Source organism: Gorilla gorilla, chromosome 19 (genome assembly GCF_029281585.2).
Source record: "Gorilla gorilla gorilla isolate KB3781 chromosome 19, NHGRI_mGorGor1-v2.1_pri, whole genome shotgun sequence".
Taxonomy (NCBI): domain Eukaryota; kingdom Metazoa; phylum Chordata; class Mammalia; order Primates; family Hominidae; genus Gorilla; species Gorilla gorilla.
This window is the reverse complement of record NC_073243.2, coordinates 72,475,469-72,502,346: the sequence shown is the minus strand read 5'-3', so window position 1 is coordinate 72,502,346 and position 26,878 is coordinate 72,475,469. Positions and strand designations below refer to the sequence as shown.

Here is a 26,878-nt window from a genome sequence, read left to right as displayed (position 1 = left end):
TGTGTTTCCTCTTCTCTTATATACACTGTCTCTCTTGTCTTTTCTTGAATCCCACTGATTTTAACCTGGATTTTATAAGCTACTTTCAAAAAGTCATCATCCCACTGACATTAACACACCATTAATTTTGCAGAAGAAGCCACATATAATAGACACAGGGAAAGGAATTAAGGAGACTCAAGAAGAAAGCAACATAAACATATTTGTTTAGAATGTCCAGTACTTTGTACTGGACAGAGAATGTGCTTCCTTGTTTCTTTGAACTTTCTGCCTGCCTCAGCTAAAGTGCGGAATTAGGACAACATGTGAAATATTAACCTCTAAGACAGACCTCGGGGTCCAAGAGGGCAGCAAACAGCCTTCACTGCTATCTTCAAAGTAGCTCTTTAAGAATAGGGGTCATTACCAGCGATGCTGTAGCAAAGTTAAACTGTTTCTGATACTTTATGCAAATCCTTCCTTTAACTGCTTGTTTGGATTCTTATGCTTTTAGGAAGGCTCTTCTGCTCTGCAAAGACCAAACTGAGCAGACAGTAAGATTTTTACAGCCTGTTTCACTGAGGAATGAGACTATGCTAATGCATACTGAAAAGGAGTCCTTAGAAGATTTTCTTGTAAATGCTGACACTGCTGTAGGGGCCTCACTAACAGAACAAGCCCGAGTCAATGAGCTATCCACAAGTTATGCATTTACAGTGAGGAGGTATCATTGCCTTTAATCTTTGAAAACGATATGGCAGGACTTAAAGGACTTAGTAAATCTTGAACCAAGATGCTTTCCCTGTTTTTGGAACCAAGTCAGACCAGAGTTAAGATTCTATCAAAACAGTTAACTTTGGGTAGAGGTGGGATAGCATAGCAGCTAATAGCTCAGGCTTGTGAGTCCCACCCACCCAGGATTCATCATTTCCTGGCTCTGTGGCTTGAGGCAATTTATCTAATGTTCATTTCTTCATTGGTAAAATGAGAATACAGTTTGCTGAGCTATTAGAAAAAAAATCAGTAAGAACTTACATAGCGACAGCTGCACCTGGCTTAGAAAGTGCTTAACAAATGGTAGCTGTATTAGTCTGTTCTCACACTGCTGTTAAAGACATACCTGAGACTGGGTTATTTATTTATTTATTTATTTATTTATTGATTGATTGATTGATTGATTGATTTTTGAGACGGAGTCTTGCTCTGTCGCCCAGGCTGGAGTGCAGTGGTGCGATCTCGGCTCACTGCAATCTCCACCTCCCCGGTTCACGCCATTCTCCTGCCTCAGCCTCCCAAGTAGCTGGGACTACAGGCGCCTGCCACCATGCCTGGCTAATTTTTTGTATTTTTGAGACTCGGTAATTTATAAAGAAAAAGAGGTTTAATGGACTCACAGTTCCACGTAGCTGGGGAGGCCTCACGATCGTGGTGGAAGGTGAAAGGCACGTCTTACATGGTGGCAGACAAGAATGACAGCCAATGGAAAAGGGAAACCCCTTTTAAAACCATCAGACCTCATGAGACTTATTCACTACCAAGAGAACAGTATGGGGGAAACTGCCCCCATGATTCAATTACCTCCCACCAGGTCCCTCCCACAATACATGGGAATTATGGGAGCCACAATTCAAGATAAGATTTGGGTGGAGACAAAGCCAAACCATATCAGTAGCTACTATTAAACCAAAGCTAGGTCACAGAAGCTATGTGTTGTGTAGTCTTGTGCTCTTTCCAACATTGCATTTCCACAGTAAGTGTTTAAACACTTTTAGAACAATAAGAACCTATGCTCAAATGACTAATAAGTGGAAAGGTGGAATGGTGTAATACTTTATTTATTTATTTATTCTGAGACAGAGTTTTGCTCTTGTTGCCCAGGCTGGAGTGCAGTGGTGCAATCTCAGCTCACTACAACCTCCACCTCCTGGGTTCAAGTGATTCTCCTGCCTCACCCTCCCAAATAGCTGGGATTACAGGCATCAGCCACCACACCTGGCCAGTTTTTTGTATTTTTAGTAGAGACAGGGTTTCACCATGTTGTCCAGGCTGGTCTTGAACTCCTGACCTTAGGTGATCCATCTGCCTTGGCCTCTCAAAATGGTGTAATTACAGGCATGACCCACTGCACCCAGCCTAGTATTTTAACTAGTAAAGCCCAGGTGGAAAAGTGAGATGGTTTGCCAGTGTAAGAGCCACCTCCTGCTCAGCTCTGCCTTCTGAGCCTACAAAAGTTGGGTTCTGATAGGAACAGACTCTGGGAACAAAATCTACTCTAAGTTACCCAGAGATGCCTGTTCCAATGAATCCTGAGTTAAAATTCATGCCTACATCATTATCACGGACAGTTTAGAAGCTCTGCTTCACATCATCTGGGAAAATTTTACTGTGGAACTCTTAAAACATTGATATTCATGGCATTCCCAGATAAATTAGATCACAGTCTCTGGGCATAGAGACCCAGGTATCAATATATTTTAAAGATTCCTAGATCATTTCAATATACTGACCTATGTGAGGTGCGATGGTTTACTTTAACAACGCTTTATCTGCTTAAAGAAATACCAAGTGGGTTAGACTTGAGCTGGAAGAAAAATAGAGAATAATTTGGCCACATAATTTTATTATAATGATTAGAAAACTGAGGGCAAGAAAGAGAGTTTGACTTGTCTAATTGTGAAATAGCTGGAGGGGACAAAGCTGGCACCAGGAAAGATCTAGCATGAGACTGTAATGCCTTATTCCTAGAGATTACATGTGTCTGTTTTTAAAAACCATTTTTTAAAAACAGGATGTACAAAGCCCATTACATGGGGACTGAACCAAGAATGCCTTCCATTTAGCAGATATACCAAGCAAAAGAACAAGAAGATAGCTTAGCAGGGTAATTTGAACATGGTATTTAATAGATGTTTTCTGAATCAAAATAGAAAAACGATCTTACGTGGTCTCATTATACATTGTCACTAGATTCCTTTTTGCCTAGGTAGCAGGAGTTACTTGGTCAAACTGTCTCATTAATACTGATTTGGCTGCTTTGCCTAGGTCTGAGACTTGCAGATCAAAGCATTTAAATTTATTTCGGTACATTCTCTACTATTCAGTGTTTGGCCTTTTAGTTTTAGGTTTTTGGAATTTTTTTTTTTTTTTTTTTTTTTTGAGCATGATAGGAAGTCTAAGCTCTTGAATTGGCAACTTTCAATACTCTGGACTCATTATAACCCATCCTAATTTTGTACCCACCTCTACCCATTTTGTTTTTTTTAATAACTTGTTATTAAGAATGTCTCTTATTGGAGCATAAGAAACAGTCCTCTCCTTGTGATAGTTTGCTGAGAATGATGGTTTCTAGCTTCATCCATGTCCCTACAAAGGACATTAACTCATCATTTTTTACGGCTGCATAGTATTCCATTGTGTATGTGCCACATTTTCTTAATCCAGTCTATCATTGTTGGACATTTGGCTTGGCTCCAAGTCTTTGCTATTGTGAATAGTGCCACAGTAAACATACGTGTGCATGTATCTTTATAGCAGCATGATTTATAATCCTTTGGGTATATACCCAGTAATGGGATTGCTGGGTCAATGTTCTCACTCATAGGTGGGAACTGAACAATGAGAACACATGGACACAGGAAGGGGAACATCACACACCAGGGTCTGTTGTGGGGTGGGGGTAGGGGGGAGGGATAGCATTAGGAGATATACCTAATGTTAAATAACGAGTTGATGGGTGCGGCACACCAACATGGCACATGCATACATATGTAACTAACCTGCACATTCTACACATGTACCCTAAAACTTAAAGTATAATAAAAAAAAATAAAAAGTAAAAGTAAAAAAAAAAAAAAATGAAAAATAAATGCACGTTTTATTATCTAAAAAAAAAAAAAAAAAGAAACAGTCCCCTCTATAAAGAACGTTTAGAAGAGTTTAAACTTTCAAAGAAGCTTTATGCATCCAAATAAGGGCACATTCTTTGTTTTTGGTTTTTGGGTTTTTTTTTGAGACAGAGTCTTGCTCTGTCTCCCAGGCTGGAGTGCAGTGGCATGATCTCAGCTCACTGCAACCTCCACCTCCCGGGTTCAAGCGATTCTCCTGCCTCAACCTCCCAGGTAGCTGGGACTACAGGCGCCCACCACTAGGCCCAGCTAATTTTTGCGTTTTTAGTAGAGACAGGGTCTCACTATGTTGGCCAGGCTGGTCTCGAACTCCTGGCCTCAGGCAATCCACCCGCCTCGGCCTCCCAAAGTGCTGGGATTACAGGCATGAGCCACTGCACTTGGCCTTTAGACTGGGCAGTGCCACCCAATTCACAGCAAGTGTCTGAAAGTGTTCACAAGTTGAACAGAAGTATTAAGGTTATGATCAATTTTGCAATTGTATTTTTGCTTTGTTGTTTCAGCACAAGGGCTATTAGTTTGAACACTTAACTGCACTAAAGTTGGAAAAAATAGAAAGTGTAGTCTTCACAGTGAGAACATGTTCTGGCCTCTCGGCAAAGCTGGGTGTAAGTTAATATGCTTGTATGAACACAGACATGCAGAGACGATTGATTCTAGAATCCCTCTTTACACTTATTCAGCTTCTAAGAAAGAGAGCAGTGTCAGAATGTCCTTTTGGTCTTTTGATCACGTGGAATTTTTGTGAATATGGACATAGGAGGCTTGAGGTTGAATTAATTGGCATTAGAGAGTATACACCCATTTCAGCTTTAATGTTTTAATGTCCCATTTCAGCTTTAATGTGGGAGAAGAAACATATTCCACCCCAGTTCTCAAATATAACCTCCTCTAGCTTAGACTACACAGAACAGGAATCCAACTTTCTCCTTTAACTCACTTCTACAAAGGAAAGGAAGTGACATTGAAACTTCAGGGAAACTACAGAGGTTAAAAATCACATTTCTGTCATTGCCTTACATTGCTGGCACTGAATCATTTGGGCTATGACCTGCTTTACATCAGGGACCATTTGGTACATGAGTTTCATATATCTCAAGCAAGCTGGGTAGGACAATGTTGTGGGCACAACTTGACAAGGAAAAGACAATGGGGAATTACAGTCTAGTGCATAGCATGCTGCAACATAGCTTTTGCAGAGCTCTGTATTTGGAGGTTGCTAGGCACCTATGCCCGTGCATAATTCTTTCCTTATATGATATGTCTTTCCTTATATGCTGTTCTCCCTTTTGTACTTGTCCCTGGGAAGTGATGTAGGGAAGAGAGATTGGCAAGGTAATGACTACATCCTTGAGCCCAGAGTTGTGATATTAAATGTCATCTCGAACCACCTCACTAGCTGCTTCTCTTTCTACTTAGAGAAATATCAAGTCACCTATAGAAGAAGCCATGAGTGATTCCCATTACTTCTGAGGAAAAGCTATTATGAAACCATTGTTCTGGGAAAAAGGATAATATGGCTTTATTATGGGGTTGGAGGAGTTTGGCAAAGGCTACTCTTTCCCCATATACTTTAGGCTTTAAAGCTCAAAGGTATCTGGGAAGCTGGTGAACAAGTCTATAGAGTAAGCTGAGGCACTTCTGGGAAATGATCAATGGGCTGAAGTGGTCTGACACAGTGGGGAGGGCCCAAGGGAAGAATTCCCATAACAGGAAGGTGGGCAGTCTTAACTAAAGACCTGGCACAAGCATTAGGTGTCCAATCTGACCCAGCCAAGCAGACTCGGGCAGCATGGGCATGCCTTGGTGCAGTGGCTGGTGGGTGGCATGCATTATCATGCTGAAAGAGCCATGTGACCAGAGGGCCTGTAGGGACATGGCGGAACTCTACTGAGCACTTCCCATACCTGGAGACACTACTGCAGGACCAGAGATGGCCAAACCTGCCCCGCTCACCAGAGCACTTTCTTCAGTGGCTAAAACCCACCAGGTTTTGGTGGTAGCCCAGTCACTTGCACTAGGTGACTGTGATGAGGCTGAAGACTTCACACCATGGTGACAACAGCAGGAAGGGACCCTCATAGGAGACCCCAAGACCAGGAGGGCTTGGTATTTCTAGTTTTGAAGTGATATTAATCAGAACATATACCGAGAAAGCACGTTTGGAAGAAGATTTTAGAAAGCTAAAGTGTTCATAGGCAACTGGAATGGGTCAATAGAATAAACCCGTTTTAAAATTTGAATTCAGAAGAACTTTATTTTGTATCATTAGGTGGTAAAGTAGGATATTATATTTCATTCTGCTTCCCTCCCACCCTAAATCCAAGGGCATACAATATCATAACGAACGAACAACTTACATGAAAAATATTAGAGTTTTAATGTTAAAAAAAACTACTATTGACATAGAAACCTCTAGAATTTTTCTATTGCAGTGTCTTTGGGGCAGTGACTTGAAGAGAAGCACTCTGGAACTGATACAAAACACAGTAAATGCATGAGTTTTACTTTAAATTTGGCATCTAAATATACAATGTATTATGCTTGATCCTGGCAGGAAAAGGTAGTCAAAAAGTTAAGACTCAGAGGCAACGCAATCACACCATTCATAGCTTTTACTACAATCCTCCCTCATCATATACTTACCCAAACTGACCCAGCAAATGTTTTACTGTTTTCCTGTCTGTCCTTTCTAAGCTAGGTTAGATATTTCTACCAAAAATAATTCCTCTTCCTATTTCCATGCTAGGTTTTTTGTTTGTTTGTTTGTTCTGTTTGTGACCGAGTCTCGCTCTGTTGCCCACGCTGGAGTGCAGAGGCGCGATCTCAGCTCACTGCAACCTCCGCCTCCCAGGTTCAAGCGATTTTCCTGCCTCAGCCTCCTGAGAAGTCGGGACTACAGGTGCTTGCCACCATGCCTGGCTAATTTTTGTATTTTTACTAGAGACAGGGTTTCACCATTTTGGCCAGGCTGGTCTCAAACTCCTGCCTCAGCCTCCAAAAGGGCTGGGATTACAGGCGTGAGCCACCATGCCCGGCCCACCATGCTAGTTTTAAAATGAATGATGCAAATAATCTTGGCAGTTTGTTCCTAGAATATACAACATTAGGTTGTGCATTCTCATCCCCGTATGAAATAATCCTGAATTAAGTCAACATAGATGTGCAGCATACCTCACTTGTGGACTTCAGGATACAATCATTTCTTCATCCACGTCCCTCTGTGACTTCACCTATGACGCATATGCATATAAATCCTAATTATTAAATACTTCCCACTTTCTATTCAAGTGCCATGACAGTAGTCAGCTTGAAAGTCTATGCGGATGTTAGAAGAGTTTTTAAAAAGCATGTAATTTAGAAGCATCTGTGCTATAAACATTAAGCTATAAATAAAGGGCCACATACACTAGTATAATTATTTTATGACATATACCACACCAGGGCGCTTTAAAACAAGCAGGTAATCTTAAACTTCTCCTCTTCCGAAAACCAGTGCAAGAAATACTGCCTGATATTTGGTTTCTTCTTTAATAGCCTGGCTAAATTATATAAAATCCCAATGTGGTTTCCCTTTCCAGGAAAAGCCCCATATTTGTATAATCCTCAAAGCCATTGCTTGAGTGTTGCTGTACCCTTTCCTGCAACTCATGTTTCAAGGACACACTGTTTAAAGAGTTTGAAGGAAGAAGAATCCAGCTGCCTTGTAAATCAGCACAGAGCAAACTAGGGTGTACATAGTGATTGTATACAGACAGGTGGAACATATTTTTTGTTGCATTTCTGTATAGAGAGCAAAACCATGAAAACACTTCTTACAGTTATGCAGACTCAAAACAAGATCAGTTTAACTAATCTAATTCGAATATGTTGTCTCTAGGTTCTAGGTGGCCTGTCCTTTGTTTTGATATTCAACCTACCCATAGAGTTGGCATTAACCTTCCATGAGAGACTTGCCACTGGGTCACATTTCCACATCTGATACGATCTATTCGAGTTGGGGAAGACATCCACAACCAACATGGCAGTTAGGCTTCATCTCCAGGAATATTGGTGGCCTTGCTAATCCCAGTGGCTATGAATAGCTATGTTTGTTTTGATTTGAAACTGCTTACTATTTACTGTTATCTGGTGTGCTCAAAATATTATCATTTAAAAAATGGTTCTTCATGATTTAGTTAATTTCCTTTAGACAAGACGTGGTTGCTTTCAAATTAGATGAAGGAAAAAGGAGTCATTTAAAAACAAAAAGTGACTTGATATTTATTTGTCAAATTTCAGGTTTGCAGAGAACCAGCAGCCTGACAACCAGCCATCTCTCCTCTTGATACCAGTGTTCAAGCAGGCTGAAGGTCAGAATCTTGGCAGTTTGTTTCCTAGAATATACAGCATCAGACTGTGCTTCCTAAAAGTCCAGGAGAGTTCTTCTACAAGTAAGAATATATTCCTCATTTGCTTATTTCTTGGTTACTGGACAAATTAGATAGGTTAATGGATAAGAAACCCCTGGGTAATTTTCGGTTTTTGTATACAAGGGAGAGAGGTGAATCTGTCAAATTGGTGTCTTGCTTTTTGTGATCATATAATAATACCACATGAGTCGAATTCCAGATCCAAAAGAAGGCCTCCCAATAGTTAGCCTACCTGCTTGAAATTGTGCTTATGATTATTTAAAAAAAAAAACTCTAAAAAGCTGCTGCAGATTGAGTACAAGATGAACAAAATTGGCAGAAATGCACAAGTATTCTTGAGCTAAAGTTCACATCTGTCATTATTCTCTCATCTGTTGGGAAATAGTATTGGAACAAATATGTTTTGTGGGAATAAATAAATGCACTTTTAAACTGAGGGATGTAAAAATTCCAAATGACAGTATTCTAGTTTATACTGAATTAAACAGATTAGTTGTTGCACAATTGGAGCATTTACATTGAACAACAAAGTGTTCTAATGTATTGAAATATCTGTATACAGTTCAGTGACTGCAGAAATAGATGAGCATAGAAAGGTTCACTTATTAATACAGTAAAACACCTACGACTTAATATCAGAATTTTTCTTATAAAGTCTGTAAGTGAGACAGGTTTTGTTTCATGAATTCTTTATATAAATCCAAGTTTACATACCTAAAATCACACCTGTTAGTATCAGGTAAGTAATCACCATTGACTGGTCTACCCTTTCACAAACATGGCTAGACATCTATCTTTGGGATCAGGAAGCACACTCAGCAAGTTTGGAAGCATAATTCAAGGAACCTTGTGTCTAGCAGAGATTTCAGAAAAGAACCACCCCTTGGTGACCCCAACCATTAAACATTGTTCCTAATCCAGAGAAGACCTCAGGAATTCAATTTCTATACCACTTTTCACAAGTCATTTAGATGACCTCTACAGATAAGATTAAAGTGAATGATAGTGTTTCGGAGAACTAAGACTTCTTAGGAATGAATATATATTAAATAGCTCACACATCTTCTTTCTTGGTTGTAATACTCCAAGAACACAAGGACAGATCTCAAGTTTCACCTTAATCTGTACAGATTTCAGAAAGTTTATTCTAGGATTTATAGAGGGACTTTGAAGATTTTCTAATATGTATACTCCACTGGATTGTTTTCTTTAGTCATCTATTTTAGTCATCTCTAATTAATCCAGGGCTGGGGAAGGGGAAAAAATAAACTTTGTATGAGTTGCATAAAAACAAGATATCCTAGAAAAGCTACCTGGTTATGTCATCAGGTAACAGTTTCAAAGGCTCAAGTCTTGACTACTCCATTTACATTTTTTAAGATAAGCTCTTGAGATGGTATTAACCATTTTGGTATTAACAAATTTTGAGGATCGTAGAAAAATCTAGTTTTCTTTCCCAAAGGCAACATCATATTCTTTTTACTTTTGATCTGGACATAATCTGTAAGATTGAAGTAATTAGTATCTTAACTTTATATTAATATGAAGTAATAGCCCATGCAAGATGTTGTTTCTTATAAACCTTATGCTACTGGCCTGATAAACAACTCTGTTGGGATATTTTAAAAGGCAATGCATTAATTAAACAAATCATCAAATCATAGGGTACCAAATAAACTGCTACTTCCCTAAGGGCTTAACTTATTTGACATCAAAAATTTATATAATAGGACAATTGAGTTTTTCTGGTTTTCTAAGCTGTAAAGACTCATTTATTAGATCTATGTGTGTATCTTTTAATATGTGTTATTCAAAATCACCTCCAGCTGTAGATAATTTTACAGTGCATCTAGTACTGGCCAGCTCTTTACTCCTTCCATGTTAAATGAGTTTGGTTTATGTTAATGTTGAGATTACTGTATTGTCTAACCTGCTTTAAAAAAAAAAAACTATGAATTATATTGTTTTCTAGTTTGCAGAGTATTGGCTAGAAATTGTATTGAGTATTTTTCCTTTCCACTAAAATTTATCATTTACATACCTGCCTAGCCCTCAGTGTCACACATATCACATTAATGGTCCAGGTTTGACTTTAGGCAAAAGGTTGGTTAAAAAATCTGACTTACCACTGGGAGACTTTCCCAGAGTAAGCAGATGGGATGAGGGTTCTTCTTTCTCCAGGCCTGTTGAATGCACACCAGTCTTTAAGTTAACTAATCATGGCGGTACCACTCTGGTTTATAGTTCTAGCATGAGGTGAACTAATAGGAATGGTTCTTTATCAAATGACACTTAGCTGAATGTCAGCTGAGACCTCTTGGCCCTTTATGAAATACTCATATTTATACTGAACTAAAAAAAGGTTTCTGGTTAGTCTACCCGGGAATGTCAACATCAATGAGTCATAATAAAGGAAGTTTCCTTGGTTCATAAAGGACATAATACTTAAGCAAGATGTTTCATTAGCTTTTATTTTCTTTCAGAGCAGTCTCCTCTGTTCTCTGAACCACTAATGACCTGTTGCAAAACTCTGTACCTATTAGCAATTGCCATTTTAATACTTAAGGGAAATGTGGGATGGACACAAGTGATTAGATAGGGGCTCCATTTGTAGCCTCTCTGTATGCTTCTTACTATGGTCATTAAATAAAAGTAACTTGATTTGGTCCTTGAAGCCTTAGAGGATCCACTCCATGGTAGCATATGCTATTTTCTAGTCCTCCTATGTAGGCATTTTTAGCATCAGAGAATGCAATTTGATCATTTGCTTCCTTAGCTGAACTCTATAGCCCTGTGCAAAGACAAGTCTTCTTTGAAAGCCACTATTAAGTTCCTAATCCAATCTTTATTAAAAAGACTCAATATTGCAGACAAGGAAGTTAAGACAAATCCTCCAAAAGTAATGACCAAGCCCTTCTATTCTCCACAGAAGCCTTTTAGTAAAGCAAAATGTGAAATTAGAAAAATATTTACAGTTGCAGTGTTTTTTTAACTAGCAATGTGTTCCTTAATTAACATACTACAGAAGCATATGAACAATTAGTTCCATCAAGGAAAACAGTGAGAGAAACAACACTACCAAGTTTGCATAGTACCTCCAAAATAAGCAAAGTTCTACTTTTAGAGTTAATTATCAGAGGTGAGATGTGAATAAAGTTCCCTTCTCTGAGTCTGTCATTCGCTCTCAGAGCTGGGGCGGTTTCCTACCCTAAATGCTATTTTATATTTGCACCTGGGTCCAAAACATTCCCTTAAGGGGGAAAAAAACAAATGTCTTTGACTCTTAAGAGTATGTCATTTCCCTTGTATTGTGCATGGCCAGAGAGATGACGCAAATGGTAGGCCACTTAGCTACCCTAGATTTTGCTGTGAAACCATGATTATGACAAAACTTGAAAAGCCTGCAGACACTGACAGCCTTTTTTGTTGTTGTTGTTTAGAGCACATGGGGGTCTGGTGATTGATCCCAACTTAAAGCCATTGCAATTTAGACTGGAAACCAAGTTTGCCCCTGAATTCCAGTGATCTTTACCAGCAAGTTAATTCATGTAATCAAAACTGCATCCCTACTAAGTGCCAGGCATTCTTCTAGAGCTTGGGATATACCAGTGAGCAAAATAAAGATTTGTTCCCTTATAGGGTTTACTATCTAACAGGGAGCAAAACATAAGTGGAGTATAGACTTTCAGAAGATGAAAAATGCTCTGGGGAGAAAGGAGAGTAGAGGAAAATAGATTTGGGAATCCAGGACTGAGAATGTCCTGGACATGTTCCTTAGAAACACAGAATATTAGATTTTTAAAAGTTAAATTTACCTAATGTTTATTATATACCAGATGTGATGCTAAGACATTATCATTTAATCCTGGACAGTATCATCCCTATTTGACAGGAGAGGAGGCTGAAGCACAGGAGTGAAGCAACAACCTGCAAGTCACACCAGCCTAATACATATGCTTTAATGTCTTTGCTTTACAACAAAAGAGATAATTAATTTAGTTCTTCAAAGACTGGGGCAACGTGCATAGCCAGAAAGTACTTTCAGGAAGGAGGAACTAATAGCAATGCGTAAAAGATATTCATGTCTGCTTGGCTATAATATAGGGCCTGTGCTGGGTTATACCAGGGGAAAGGTTAAAAGTTGGGTCAAACTGGATTAGGGTGGGCGATAGCACTCTGTTTTGTCTAGATGGGACTGGGAGGACTTTCAGGTTTTGAGTGATGGTGTGGAGGTTGGGGTGGTGACAAATCCGAGTACAGGGACACGGCATCAAAGAGTCAGAGAGCTCTGCAGTATGACAGTTGCACAGACTTGCCGTTTGGAGTGATTCAACATTGCCGGTTTCTTTCAAATATTTGGCTAATCTTCTGGAAACAAAGGCTTTTAATTGAAAGGTTAAGGACTAACAATCTCAAACATTAGATTCAAGGTTATCCTATCTTGCCAAGCTCTGATGCTTAGTGACCCTCAAACTTCAAATAAATATAATGTCTTAAAGGTGGCTTTTTAAAAAGTCAAAGGCCATTATGTCTCACACCCTACATTCTAAGATCGATTTCGTCATACAAAAGGGCCCCCCTAATGTCTGCTTTATAGAAATGTATATGAAGTGGAATGACATTTTGAAATGTGAGCTCCTTAAAAACAAAAAAAGAGCATCTTTTGTAAATGGCAGCTATTTACTAAGATAGTCATGCATTTATAGCCTCTTGTATGAAGCAGAATGTATTAATATGATTTTTCCCAATTTATATATGTTTTTCCAAAAAACTGTTGAAAGTCTGGAAAGACCAGTGCCAAGAAAATGCTCATTAAGAAGGGCAGTAGGAAAGGAAAAGACAGATTTCTGCTTCTTATACATTTAGAATAAGTGATATTGGGGCGATGCGCTTTCTGTATTTTAAAAATTAAATTCCTTAGAGATGTGCTAATTTGGTAGACAGCAAAGCTTAAAATGTAGGCATAAGTCTACAGTCTAACTTGGGCTAAAGACAGAATCATGAAGATGCTCTAGGGTTCAGTCACTTTCAATTAAACTCAAAAGTGAAGGGAAACCACACATAGAACATGAGCATATCTGAAATCACATAGAACAGTGCCCATAGTCAGCTGTCAACACTTTCATCTTAGGCATCATTAAATGATAGCCAGGCAGAGTTGTTGGGGAAAGCTCCTGACATATGAAAAATTCAACAGTAAGTTTTCAGTCAAATGATAAGTAGAAGTCAAAAAACTCTTATGCTAGGATTTTGAAAGTTGGTCAGTAGTTGGCCTATAGTTGGTTTCCAGCCTGGGGTTCTTGGAAATGCTGGGGTCTGTGCAGACAGTAATGAGTTCGTGACCTAATTTTAGCATTTTAAAGAGCCTAATGGATATCTTAATTCACAATACAGCTGCACAGGGAAATAAGAAACAAAACAAAACAAGTTTCTTTGACTTGGGCAGAAATTGTGTTAAGTCAAAACAATAGCCTTAATTATCCAGTGCTAAGCCAAAGGTCTCATCTATTTTCTCAAATTTTATTAGTAATTTTATAAACAATTTGGTGGACACTTTTAAAAGGAGAAACAGAAGGAGAATAAGAAGTCGTTTGTGGATAAAATATCAGGCTGAAATCTATTCACCACAATTCTTATTAGCCAGGTGATTACATCCATCAGGTCAGACAGATATATGAGCAACGATGAATACTCCATTGGTAGAAGTTAAACTAGCAACTTGGAAAGACCACACCATCTGGAGAATTTCAGTAACAGCTTGTCTGCCTTCCTCAGGCCCTGAGCAGATATAAACTAGAAGAACATATGGATATTGCTCATTATAAATAACCTTAAAGTTAAAAAAAGGTGGGGGGGTCAGAACTGTTTTACTTATACCAACAGATGATAAGGCAAGCTAAAGTTTTCCATTTTGCTCACTCTATAATAAATTGCAATTGATGTTGTAAATGAAAGTGGCTTGAGTTACTCACTCACCTGGCCATCTGGTTATTGTTTATTAAACACCTACTATTTGCCAAGCACTGCATTATCCTACGTATAGAGTGACAAAATAGACATGGTCTCTACTCTAAAGGGGCTTAGAGGATAGGTAGGGGAGAAAGAACAAGCAGGTCACAGTTATAACTGATGCTATGTGTTTTGGAGGAATTGTTTCTGATTAGGGTAGAAAGCTTCATTGCTGTTAATAATACTCCATAAAAAGAAGAAAAAGTAGTATTACATCAAGGAATTATATATAAATTGCTGTATTGATATCAATTATGGAAAGATGCAAATGTTGTCTGAAGGGTTAATAACCCTCTTCAACAATTTTTAAATTATGACACAAATTGAGGGGATATTTACATTTAATATTTATGAGTCTCCTATAACCACGTTACAATCTGAGGGACCATCTGTATGGCAGTAACAGAAGGAAGCAATTCTGTTATACCTGAGGGTATTGAAGAATTTCAGTGATGTTTCCTTCAGAGTTATCATAAAATCCAAAGTTCTGAATCAACACTATCTTCACAAACACCAGAAGGAAACACTATGCTCATTTGGCATTCAGTCTGGCATTCACTTAAGAAGTACAAGCAATTCAGGGAACTTCTGTATTCTAGAACCAGACATGTTCTGTGGCACTTTTAATTACCAGATTTTCTAAGAATACAACGTGTCACTTTCAGATCAGGCCAAACATTGAATCTCAGATTTCAGTGAAACAATCTTATGAAAATGTAACCAAGGGTCCCTACAGCTGGCTTTAGTTATTTAAAGAGCACTACCAAGTCACAAGAACATTATCAAGAGGCTACCAGGCAGCACTTGGTCAATGTCGGTCTTCAAGGAAATGGACTTCATGATCAATACAAGTAGTGAACCCTCCACAAATGTTGGCTGCATGAAGTGTAAGAGTCCAGATCCTAACACAGAACATGGTTGTGCCCACTGTTTCTATGAAAGAGTTCTTGTGCAGAAAACTGAACATTTGCATCACTATACACTAAGTGGGAACAGCATTACAGAATGTACTTCATATGCAGATATAACTAAAAGATCCACAACGGTACTGTCTGCAGCTTAGAATGAAGCTAAGATTTTATCCTAAACTGTTCATGTTTAATGAATGAGTCAAACCTCTGAAAGTCTACTTTTCATAATTACCCTTTATTTTCACACCTCTCCTCCCTCCCCATCATATTTTTTTTTTTACTTAGTTCCAGCATTTCTCCCCAACCTTGCCTCACCGCCACCCTGAGTTCCTCCTCCCTAAAAAGCTATACCACGTTGTATCATACATGTCCCTCATGATTAGCGGACTTATATTATGGTGTTTGTTGATCTTTTCTACACACATAGCATAAGTACTCCTTAATATATTTAGAACACTTGAAGTGAAAAACAAACAAACAAACAAACAACTCTTTATGGGATGAGCTCTTTCTTCCATTTTCTCCAAAGGGCTTCAGTGAGAATCTAAGGTGTAAGAGACTCTGGTTGTAACTGATCTCCCTTTATGGCTAAATTTTTGTAGGAGTGTTTACTGGCCTCCTAGCTTTCCTGATTTTGAATTAATCAGGTATCGGTGTTCAATTCCCCCATTCACATTCAAGCTGAGATTCAAAGCCTTATAATCAGGCTGCGGACTATACATATACATGGCCACCTGCTCTCTGAAGAGGCCGTTGTCTTCTGTTTCCCCTAAACAGACACATAGACACACCAGACCTTCTTATGTGGTCTGCTAGCCTGTAATATGTACTGCCTTCACCTTCTTGAATTTCGTGAAAACCTTCATTCCAAGGCCACTCAAGATGTGTGGTCTCAGGGAAGTCTTTACCGGCCTCTTACCAGCCATTTCCCCACATTTGCCATGACCTATCATTGCCCTCTGATTCATGTAGAGCTCTTCCCTCAATTCAATAAAGCTTTTGGGATCCGAAAATTATTTGCCCTACTTTTCTAGACTCGACACCGTCTGTTAATGAGCAGTGCGCTTAAAACATTAGGGGTAATAAATATTTCTTTTTGCACCTTAATCTTAGGTTAAGCAACCCTTTTCTCTACTTTGATGATTTTTGAAGAAATATAGGCTTTTCTTCAGCTACTAAGCAATCTCCACTCAAACACATTCTGCCAATAGAGCCAGGTTAAGTTATCCTAATCAGCATTTGGTTTTCCTGCTTTAATGACGGATCTGCTTGGCAAACACCGCATATTCTCATTTGTAAGTGGGAGTTGAATAATGAGAACACATCAACACAGGGAGGGGAACATCACACACCGGCGCCTGGTTGGGGGGTAAGGGGAGGGATAGCATTAGGAGAAATACCTAATGTAGGTGATGGGTTGATGGATGCAGCAAACTACCATGGCACGTGTATACCTATGTAACAAAACTGCATGTTCTGCACATGTACCCCAGAATCTAAAGTATAAAAATAATAATAAAAAAAAGATCAAAATTCTTATCCTGACATCCATGGCTCAGTATAATTCATCCCTACTTTTCAAACTCAGACACTTCTCAGCCCTATGCCACCTGTACTGTTTCTTGGCCAAACTGGCCAGTCAGAGTTCTTTAGGCATACCCTAAGTTCATCCAACTGCATGATTTGCATATGCGCTGCTGCCTAAAATGCATTTTCTTTTCTTACCTTTGCTTATTTGACTTCCATTGTTCCTTTAAAAGCCAAATCCATTAACACCAATGGCCTTTTTCTCCCTCTGGACCCACACAACACTCTGTACCACTTAACTACAATAAAATCATGTGTTAGTTGAGTAGTTACTATTTTCTCTAACTATCTTATAGGCAGCTCTTGTCATATATGTGTCCCTCTAAGGTAAATATTTGCACCCAACTTTTAATTACTATCAACTTTTAGTCATTGGGAACTTCAGACCAGTTAGACAAATCAGAAATCACAAAGAACAGGTTTTCAGGCAGTTAAGCAAGCATTTCTGCATCAAGCTATCCTTTAGAAGACAGCGTGGACATTAAATATAACTGTCTATCATTTCAATTCTAGTACATGTATGCTCTCTGAAAAGCCTCAGCTATAGTTGAACCTTAGCCCAGGCAGAAATCAATATTGACCCTCCTTACTAGCAACCAACTATTGATGGAAAAGCCTGTTCTATCAGCTACATACTTGTTTTCTACTTCAAAAATGAATTGCATTTAAGTCGCTTAATTTTAGAGGTAAAGAGGGCAAGGAGCAACACAAAACAAAATCAAGTAACAACAACAACAAAACCCAATGCTGACATAACTAAAGTACAGCTGACACTTCCCTTTAAAGGATGGATATCTGAGCACCTACTATGTGTAGCCACAGCAACTTCTGATCTTCTGACTCAGAGGGCAGTTGTATGTTGCCCTAGTAGATTCACATTTCGTCCCAAAGCCAAACTGGTATAGCATTCTTCATATGATTATGTCAGCCCTCTGACATATGTTCGAACACATTTGGTTTATTTCTGTCGCACTAAATGGTAACAAAAAGCACGTTAGCATCTGCATTACATATTACAGAAAACTAGACCAGGTTTTGGCCCCCTAATAGGACACTTAAAATATAAAAAAATAAGTGAGATCATTTGGATGCAATATTTAGAACCGAGAGGGCAGCTGTGTTCAATATGGACACAATTAGGGATGAAGTTATTCACTTTCCAGTTCTTTGGGTATGGATTAACTATAGACCTTAAGAGGACTTAACTGCCCTGCTCAGATGAGGTTTAAGTGGTACCTTAAAGTTAGTATTTGTGTGCCTCTACTGATTTATGAAGCATTGCCGCATTCTCCTCCTAGATTATTCACATTTAATAGTTTAAAGATATATAGGAAAGACAGTCTTCTAATTTTCAGCCTGAATGTGTGCATCTCTAGAATTTAGCTTGCCTGATACTCAAAAACAATGAGAACAAGACCATTTAAAAAATATCAGCTTAGTTATTGCATTGAGAATTGCATTTCTAGGACAGGTAAATTTCAGAAGCAGCCGCAGGAGTTCTGAGGAGTTTTTAATTTTAAAATCGAGGCAACTCATTTTCCTGATGGAGAAATGAAGCTCAGGCCTTATATAGCTTGTCTTACATGGCAAAGCTAGGCTGTGGGCACAGTCATTTGCAGCTTAGAACCCAAGCTCTTAACCATGAATCTATGTTGGCTTTTCAAAACCAGAGTTCCAATTATATACTTGTACATCACACCCTTGTATTTTTCAGTTTGAGATGTGATCTCTGTTTGACCTCAGGCATTCTTAGGACTGTTTTTGCAAGGTAAGTGAGACAACTAAGGGCCAGAGACATTGAATAGCATGCCCAAGAAATGGTAGCACTGCCATTCACATGTAAGTCTGTTTAACTCTCTATCCTATGTCCTTTGCCACACATGAGGAAGACTTTTGTTTTGATTTCTGCTCACTGGGAGATTTTCCATTGCTAACCCAGCATCAGACTTCACATAGTAGGTAATTGCTAAGTATTCCGATAAACGCCAAGGTGCAAATCATAAAGATTCATAATTGAATCCTGGCTCTACCACTTAATGATAACACCTTGGGCAAGATACTCATCATATTGGAGCCAATAAATAGAGATATCTTTTCTATTTCAGGTTACTTAAAGTGAAAGTTGAATGGGAGAAAGGAGCAGTGCTTCATTAGCCATTAAACTTTACAAAAACTAAATGAAGTAGATTCATTTATGGAGAGGACTTCATCTGCACTTCTAGACATGGCATAAAAACAAAATAAAAAGTTTTATAGGTTAGAGAAAACCATCTGGTTCAAGGGTAATGATCTAGTTTACTGGAATCCTTTTTAAAAGAAGTAAGTGGGACAGTCTCCTAATAAATGGAGATTACTTATACCCTTTAAAAACCCCAGCAGAGGGGAAAAGATTTGGAAGTGAGGTGATAATATCAAACCAAAAGTATATTGGATTTCCTAGGATCAAGAAAGCCATACTTGGTATATGGGAAAAATATCCAAAGCCCATGCTTTTTAATCTTTCTGCATCCTAAGATTCAGTTAAACTGCACTGTGTTTAAAGACTTTTGCTTTATTATCTCCATGACTGAAGGAATTCAAATACTTTGTTATGATTTCCACTGAACAAGTGAATCCTAAAACCACTGAATTATGAAAGTTACTCTTAGATCACGTGGTGGAGAGCTAGTTTAGATACAGCTGGATGGGCCCTACTTCCAGAGTTTGCAGTTCTGACGGGTCCCCAGCTGATGTTGATGCTGCTGGTTTGGGAATCAGCTCTGAGAACTATTGTCTTAGATGAGTTACCCCAAGCTGTGAAATACATATGAAGCTAAATGTCCAATTTTGAAAGACTGAATTAATTTGTCAAATGCAAACTTGTGTATGGCAGCTCATCTTTCACATAAAGATCAAAGTCTTTTTGGGAGTAACATTTTGCATCATATTGCTAGGTAGCAATAGGGTAGTTTTTTACCAAGAGACAACATTAAACCATATTTCCCTCATCCAGATTTCTTCTAGGTTGAATGGTGCTTCAAATCCAGCATTCTAGGATTGTTACTTCCTATTTACCTGCTCCCTTTACTCTATGGTTACCTGAAAATCTAAGTGACAGCCCTCATACATTCAGTTTACCTTCAATGTAACACTCACTCAGCCTGCCCCATTCACTTAGAATTTTTACCAGTTGACTTAGTTAAAAATCACTTGCCCCTAGCTAGCTAGTACAAATGTAGTAGGGAAAACTTGCCAGGCTGCTTCTATATTGAGGTAGTAACTTTTAGGTTCCAGAAATTTCATAAGCTTTCATGTTTTGCTATCTAGATGATGCAAGAACTAGGAAGGTTAGAAAATTAAGTATTGGGATTAAAATAAGTTTGGAGGGGGTGATATAAGTAGAGAGGAGATTCTACTTCACTTAGTAACTTCCATTTTTAGACCAGGAAGCAATTTGTTCAGATTCTACTTGCCCTAGAGAGGCAGGCTTCCTTCCAGGGTAGAAGGATGCGGGAAGGGGAGTAACCATGGCAACCTGCCCAGCTATGTGGGCAAGGATAGTATGGGGCCTGCACACACTCGGAAGAATTTTTATTTCTAGCCTAGTCATTCAGTTTAATCCGGGTGGTCCCTCCCTTCCCACTTCCTTCTGTGACAATGCTGACTTCAGGGGGAAGGATTGCTCCTTCTCTGTCGGGAGTCTGAGAGGGTGTGGGGAGGACTTAACTGAGACCAGTGAGGTCAGCCTGACCAAACCAAAGTGCAGGCTTCCAGGACGAGAACAGAGAGTAACTCCCTGTCTGTTCTAGCATGAGCACAAGCAAACACACTGGCTTTATTAAAATCAAGTGCTTGAATAATTAACCTTTTTCAAGTAGGTGAGGGGTATTCAATTTTCATGAAGAAATTTTCCATTTGCTTTCAGTTTTCACAAAGACACTTAATTCAGTTGTTCAGGGGGGAGTAATAACAAACAAACAAAACCTTCAAAATCAGATGGGAAAAAGTATTCCAAGTATATTAGATTAGCTGTCTTCCCAGCAATCCTGGGGTAGGTACTATTATTCTCCCCAGATAAGCAAGCTGAAGTACAGAGAGGTTATGGAATGTGCCCAAGGCCATGTAACCTGCAACCCTGTAGCTAAGATTTGAACCCAGGAAATGGTACTTCAGAAGGTAGTTCTCAACTACTATCCAATTGTGCCCTGTTGGAGGCAGCCAGTGTTGAATGTTAGCCCTCTGTGTCCACACCAGGCATCATTTGTTCCCCTAACCAGGAATTTACTTGTTTTCTGTCTTTAAGTAAAGACTGAGGAGTCTGCTTTCCTTCTGATTTCCACCAGTTAATCCAGTCAGGATATGTTGATATTATGAGTTGGGTCTCCTTTAAAGACACATATCTGGTGTTAAATCTGATTCATCTGGCTGGGTGTGGTGGGCTCATGCCTGTAATTCCAGCACTTTGGGAGGCCGAGGTGGGTGGATCACTTGAGGTCAGGAGTTCGAGACCAGCCTGGCCAACATGGTGAAACCCCGTCTCTACTACTACTACAAAAAAATATATATATATTAGCCAGGTATGGTGGCGGGTACCTCTAATCCCAACTACTCAGGAGGCTGAGGTCACAGAATCTCTTGAACCCAGGAGGCGGAGACTGCAGTGGGTCAAGTTCATGCCAGTGTACTCCAGCATGGGCAACAGAGGGAGACTCTGTCTCAAACAAAACAAAACAAAACAAAACAAAAATCTGTTTCATCTAAATATGATTTTGGCCAACCTTTGTGCAATTCAGCGGCACAGCTTCAACTTTGGAATTACATAGCAGTGCCAGGGAGAATTTTAAAATACCACATCCTGTTACTCAGGTGTTTCATATTGCCAATCTGGTTCCCATTCTGGTTCTGTCTAAAGGGTAAAAAACCTTATGTGTTTGGTTAGTCACCTAAACCTTCCTGGCCAGTAAGCTTTCGAATCTTTCCAGCTGGGGAGGTATGTTCTGATGAGCATTAGGACAACTTCAAACCCCAGGAGGGCTCACTCTCAGCAGCTTTCCCAAGCATTTCAGCATTTCGGCTTTGTCTTTAAGAAGAACAATAATTAAATCCTCAGGTCAAGAGAATGAGGAAGAGAAACACGCAGAGCCTTCAAAATTATCCAGATGAAATATCAGTGGTAGCAAACTTAGGTTTATGGACATATGAGGGTAGAGTTAGAAATGAAGCAGCATAAGAGCCCATGTCACAGCAAAGCCTCCTGCTTGGCCAGGAGCACTCAGCAAGGAAGATATCTTCATGCTCCCTTAACCTTCAGGTAATCGAGGCCTGGTTGAGCAGGCCAATAAATATCATCCCCAAACAGCTGGTCAGCAGCTGCCAGAGGTCCCTGTACTACCTTCATGCCAATAAGTGCCTTAAAAGCAGTACCCTTCAACCCAAACAAGGCCAGTGAAATCCATTCAACCTTTGGAGAAAGACAACAAACATGCCTAATGCACAGGAATTTGGACTTCCAGTTTAATCTGAAACTATAAAAGTCTTTAGCAGAAACGCAAACTCTGGATTTTGCCCTTCACAAATTAGACAAGGTTTTTAACAAGTGCTTTCTTCCCTCACTTACATCCTCAGGTAAAGATCAACCATCAAGATCAAAGATCCCCAGAATGGCAAATACATACGTGTATGAGCTCAAAGTTGGAAGACATTCCTCTACCATCTACTTATTCTGGTTATACATTAAAGCACAGGAGGGCATAGCTGAAAAGTAACTGGTTTCTAGGTCAGTCATTTGGATGAGAAGGGATCCTTCCAGCTGGGAGTGGGAAAAGAAGGGGGAAGTTATTCACCAACAACAGGAAAAAGAATTTAGTTGGCCTTAGGAGGAAACTGACTAAGGATTTGGAAGAACTGGTCTGTCCCAGAAATCCACATTGGCAAAGACCACTAGGTCTTCTTCATGCTTTCTCTAGAAGACTTTCCCACTGTACTCTCCTTGTTGTCTTAAGTGTGGCATTATTTCCACAAGTCCAGCACTCCACCAAAAAGGTCCCTTTCCAAAGATTTCAAAGGGCTCAAGCCTCAAATACTCCCGAATTCTCAAGGCAATAAACTTTCTTACAGTGTCACTGAGGGCCATCTCCCTTCCAAGAGGGGAGACACAGAACCTGGAGTGGGCGGGGCACCTGGCTCAGAGAAAAGTAGCCTCCCAAAGTCTGGCTGCTGGGGTAAGAAGCATGGTGACAAGCCATTTGGTAGCTGCAAGCTCCCTCCTCCCCAACAGCCAGTAGGTGCTTTTGTGTGGGAAGCCAACCTCAAGATTGTAAGGACAATCAAGTATACATCTCATCAAAGCCATTCCAAGAGGCTTATCAGACATCTCAAAGGCATTTTTTGTAGATGCCTTCTTTCCACTCCCATTACTTCTGTTTGCATTAGTTATATCTTACCTCCTTCTCCCCCATGCCCTGCTTTGCCTGACTAAGGCCAGAAATTTTTTCATTAAGTCACTTTATAGAGCAATAGCAACATTTACTGTTCGTGAAGTCGCCCCTCCATAATTTTTAAGTCTTTCCATGTGTCTGGAAGCTTGTTTCTGCTCTTCTCGGTTTACAGAGCGGCTCTCTTCCTTCCAAACAAAAACTAAAAAGAAAGGGGAAAAGGTGGGGGGTGGTTGGGGTGGAGATAACATCCAGATTCCTTAAGTGTTTTTAATCCAGTTGAATTTCCCTTTGGACTCAGCTCCCTGCTGAAACTGTCTGCGGACCAGAATTCCAGGCTCAGAATTAAGTCAAGAGGGAAAGACGGCAGAAACAAATAACAGAGTCAGCTCTATGCTATGAAAACCGCTATGTTGACTGAGGCTCCACGGTTTTAACCCATTCATTTTCCCCCCCTTTTTTAGAATTCTTACTTAATCTTTTTAACCAGCTTACAACAGGCAGGCAAGCACCATATAAACCATGCTCCCTGCGCCGGGGGATATAAAACAAGTTTCTTAAGTCCCTCGGGTAGATACTTCCTTAGGAATGCCGGTGTAAGACAGAAGTTCACATTTTAATGCCATATGTTGTCAGTCACCAGGAAAAAGCTCCTTATGGGCACAAGCCAGGTCCCCAGCCTTTGCCACACAGCAAAAATAAACACCCTTCGAGGAGTTAATTAGGCGGTCAGCAGCCACCTCAGTGTCCTAGGAGGGCTGCCCGCAGACCTTTTACACACACACACACACACACACACACACACACGACACAAAAGGAGGCGTTTGTTAAATGTCACAAGCTGGGCATCTGGAGTCGGATTCAAAAGGTAAATACATTCCGTGGAAGCATTCCTCAGATGTCAGGCCACAAAACTGCTGGTTCCCCCAAGCACACGGTCTCATTTCTAAGATTCCCCACAGCCCAAGGTCTGTACCCGAAGAAGGGTAGCGGGGGGCGGGGGGGTGAGAGAGGGGGAGCAAAGGAGAGAAGGAGATCTTTAAAAAAAAAATGGAGCCAGAGGGAAGAAGGGTTTCGAAGCTACTCACCGGCTAGCTATTGCCTCCGTGAAGCAAGCATGACTTCCCCGCGCCCGGAGCCTCCAGGCTGCAGCGCAGCGGATGCGGCGGGCCTCGCTTAAATAGCCGCCGGCCGGGAGCTTCGGAGCCGCGCGGCCACTCCCGGCGAGAGATATGGTTCTAATCAGATGCTGGCAGCTGAGGACTCCCCAGGAATGTGCCAGGATGTTTTTGCTGCCTGGGCTTGGTAACTCCCCCTCAACGTGTCTGCAGAGTCTTCCAAACTTAACTGTTTATTAACTCGCGCTGCAGCGGCGCAGAGGACCCGGCTCCCCTGAGCTCCGCGAGCCCCACCAGCTGGGGGCGATCGCAGGGACCCAGCGACGGGAGGGGAAATGTGTTCGGGGCGAAGTTAAAAGCCCCAGACCGACGCGGGCGGGGGGCGGGTGCAAATAAGGACAGGAAAGGGAAGCTCTGGAGGAAAGGGGTGGGATCCACCGAGCTTCGTTTCACAGATCCGTTCCCTGGATTGCCACTGCGAGTGATGTGGCACACGGAGTCATCCTAACCAACCCGTTGGGGCCCTTTGAACAAAGGACTGCCTTTACTCCTGACTTTTCTGACAAGGGACAACGGTTCCTGCGCAGATCTGCAGTTTCTAAAGTTGATCGCGCGATTGGATTTGCTCCCCTTAGAAGAAATTAGTGTCTACCTTATTGCAGATGCAAATGCGCTTAAGTTAGTGGGAAATCTATGTGTGCATATGTAAAACATACTGTATTTACCTATGAAATATAATCATATATATGGATATAAAAATAATATTCTCTCTGAAATCGATATGAGCAAAACATGTTCACGTCTATGTAGCCTATCGAATAAGTTATAATTCTGATACAATCAGAGATTCTATACAGGCTTCCCTTACAGTGTATATACACCCATATGTAGACAGATAACGTGACTTTATCCTCATGAATTTCCATAGCACTTCGTATAACTCTAGGAAAAACATGAACTGCAAGAAATAAAATATTTAAAAATGTTAACGTAGAGTGCTGAGCGGTAGAAGGTACTCCGCAGCAAATCCTGAGTGTTAACAAGCTGAGAATTCATTTTCTCCATATTTTAAAATCAAGAACTATTGTAAAACATCCACAGAAGCTCTGTTGCCTTTTGGAGAATTCTGAAATTACTCTTGTGAAAGACGTGTCTCTTTTCCCTTTTTTTAAGAAAAAAAAAATTAATTGTTTAAAGTCAGAGGCAGCACGTAGTAAATGTGAAAATGCTAAATTGTATCTCGGATGGGAGGGGGTTATTGATTTTATCGAGTAAGCAACACAGTGGATTTGCATTTTACCTCTGGAAACTGAGGGTTCAAATAGGGCTCGTGGGACACCAAGGATATATTTTGTGGTCCATGCCTAGCCTCTACTGCAAAGCCACTGTGTAATTTGGGGTAGCTCAATGTGAGTGGCAATGTCTGCTCTCAAGTAGGTCAGGCTTGAAACAACCGGTGTTCGGGGAGACTGAGGGGTGCAGAGCAGCACAGCTGGTCCAGAATTCTACTTCCCTAGCCTCTACTATTTCTCATCCCCTGACACACCTAGGGGTGTGGAGGCAGGGAGGGCCATGCTGGCAGTTTTCAATATTCCTCAGAGGTAATTTGCTATTTAAAAAAATGACTTTGTGTGAATGACAGGAAGTATACAAATTTTAGTCCTAGGATAGTATTCTATTTATAACATTTATGCAGAGAAATGTAATTCTAGTACATTGTAGAACACAAGGCTTTGTTTCTAAAATCTAGAAGTCCAGTTTCATTTCTATTGGCTAGGTAGCTGGAAAAAGGGCTGCTGACTTCAGGCAAATAGGGACTTTGATAATTAGAAAGACATGGGTGTCTCTTTTAACCTCAATACGTAATATTTTCTAGACTAAGAAGTGCTCACTCAATTCTATTTTTTTTTTTATTGAAAGACTTTTACCAAGAAATACTAACTTAATGTTTGCTCTACCCCACCAAATGGAAGGGATTTGTCTAAGAAGCCAGAGGAAGAAAATGATTTCATCTGCTATGAGTTGTAGTTTCAAGAGAAGACTTTGATGAAAACAGTTCATTTAAGAGCAGTGGGCTCACACTTACAACTTAAAATAGACACCTCTTATTTTGCACAGAAATCTAAAGAGTCAACAGTGGAGAATTCTGGTTTGAACTGTATTTTTATATCTCTAGGGCACCGATATTGCTTCTGGCAGTAATTCAATGTCCTGCTCACATTAAGAAAAAAAAGAAAAGAAATTTAACTCTTTTTATCCCTAGTGAAATATTGTCTCTGTCTCATCTAAGTTGTTCACTTTTCAACAAGTCTAAAATGAACATCTTTCCCTCTGGAGAATCACGCCAAAGCCCACCCAGATATTCACCCTGCCTAAATAATGGTCTTTTCTTATCACCACTGAAATTTATGTTTAGAAAATTAAGGGGAGGAAAAGTCAGTTCAATGTTTGAAAAACAATAGTCTTTGAATGGCAATTGTCCGTTGCAGAAAACCTGCCTGTGAGAGAGAAGGAAAAAATAAAATAAAACAAATGACTGTGCTC

The 26,878-nt window shown here is 40.0% G+C and overlaps 1 protein-coding gene across 7 annotated transcripts in view; it reads right to left on the bottom strand.

Annotated features, from left to right (window-relative positions):
* DAB2 (DAB adaptor protein 2) overlaps positions 1-24,725 on the bottom strand; it is a 53,712-nt gene extending 28,987 nt beyond the window's left edge. For 4 of the 7 annotated variants that reach the window (XM_019013390.2, XM_055366836.1, XM_055366833.1 and 1 more), the window contains exon 1: positions 24,305-24,725. The gene's annotated coding sequence lies outside the window, so the exon portion shown is untranslated. Of the gene's footprint in view, positions 1-17,610; positions 17,776-24,304 lie in introns of all 7 variants that reach the window. The other 3 variants (XM_063700780.1, XM_063700781.1, XM_019013391.3) reach the window with 2 other exon arrangements.
* Between the last annotated feature and the right edge of the window lie 2,153 nt (positions 24,726-26,878).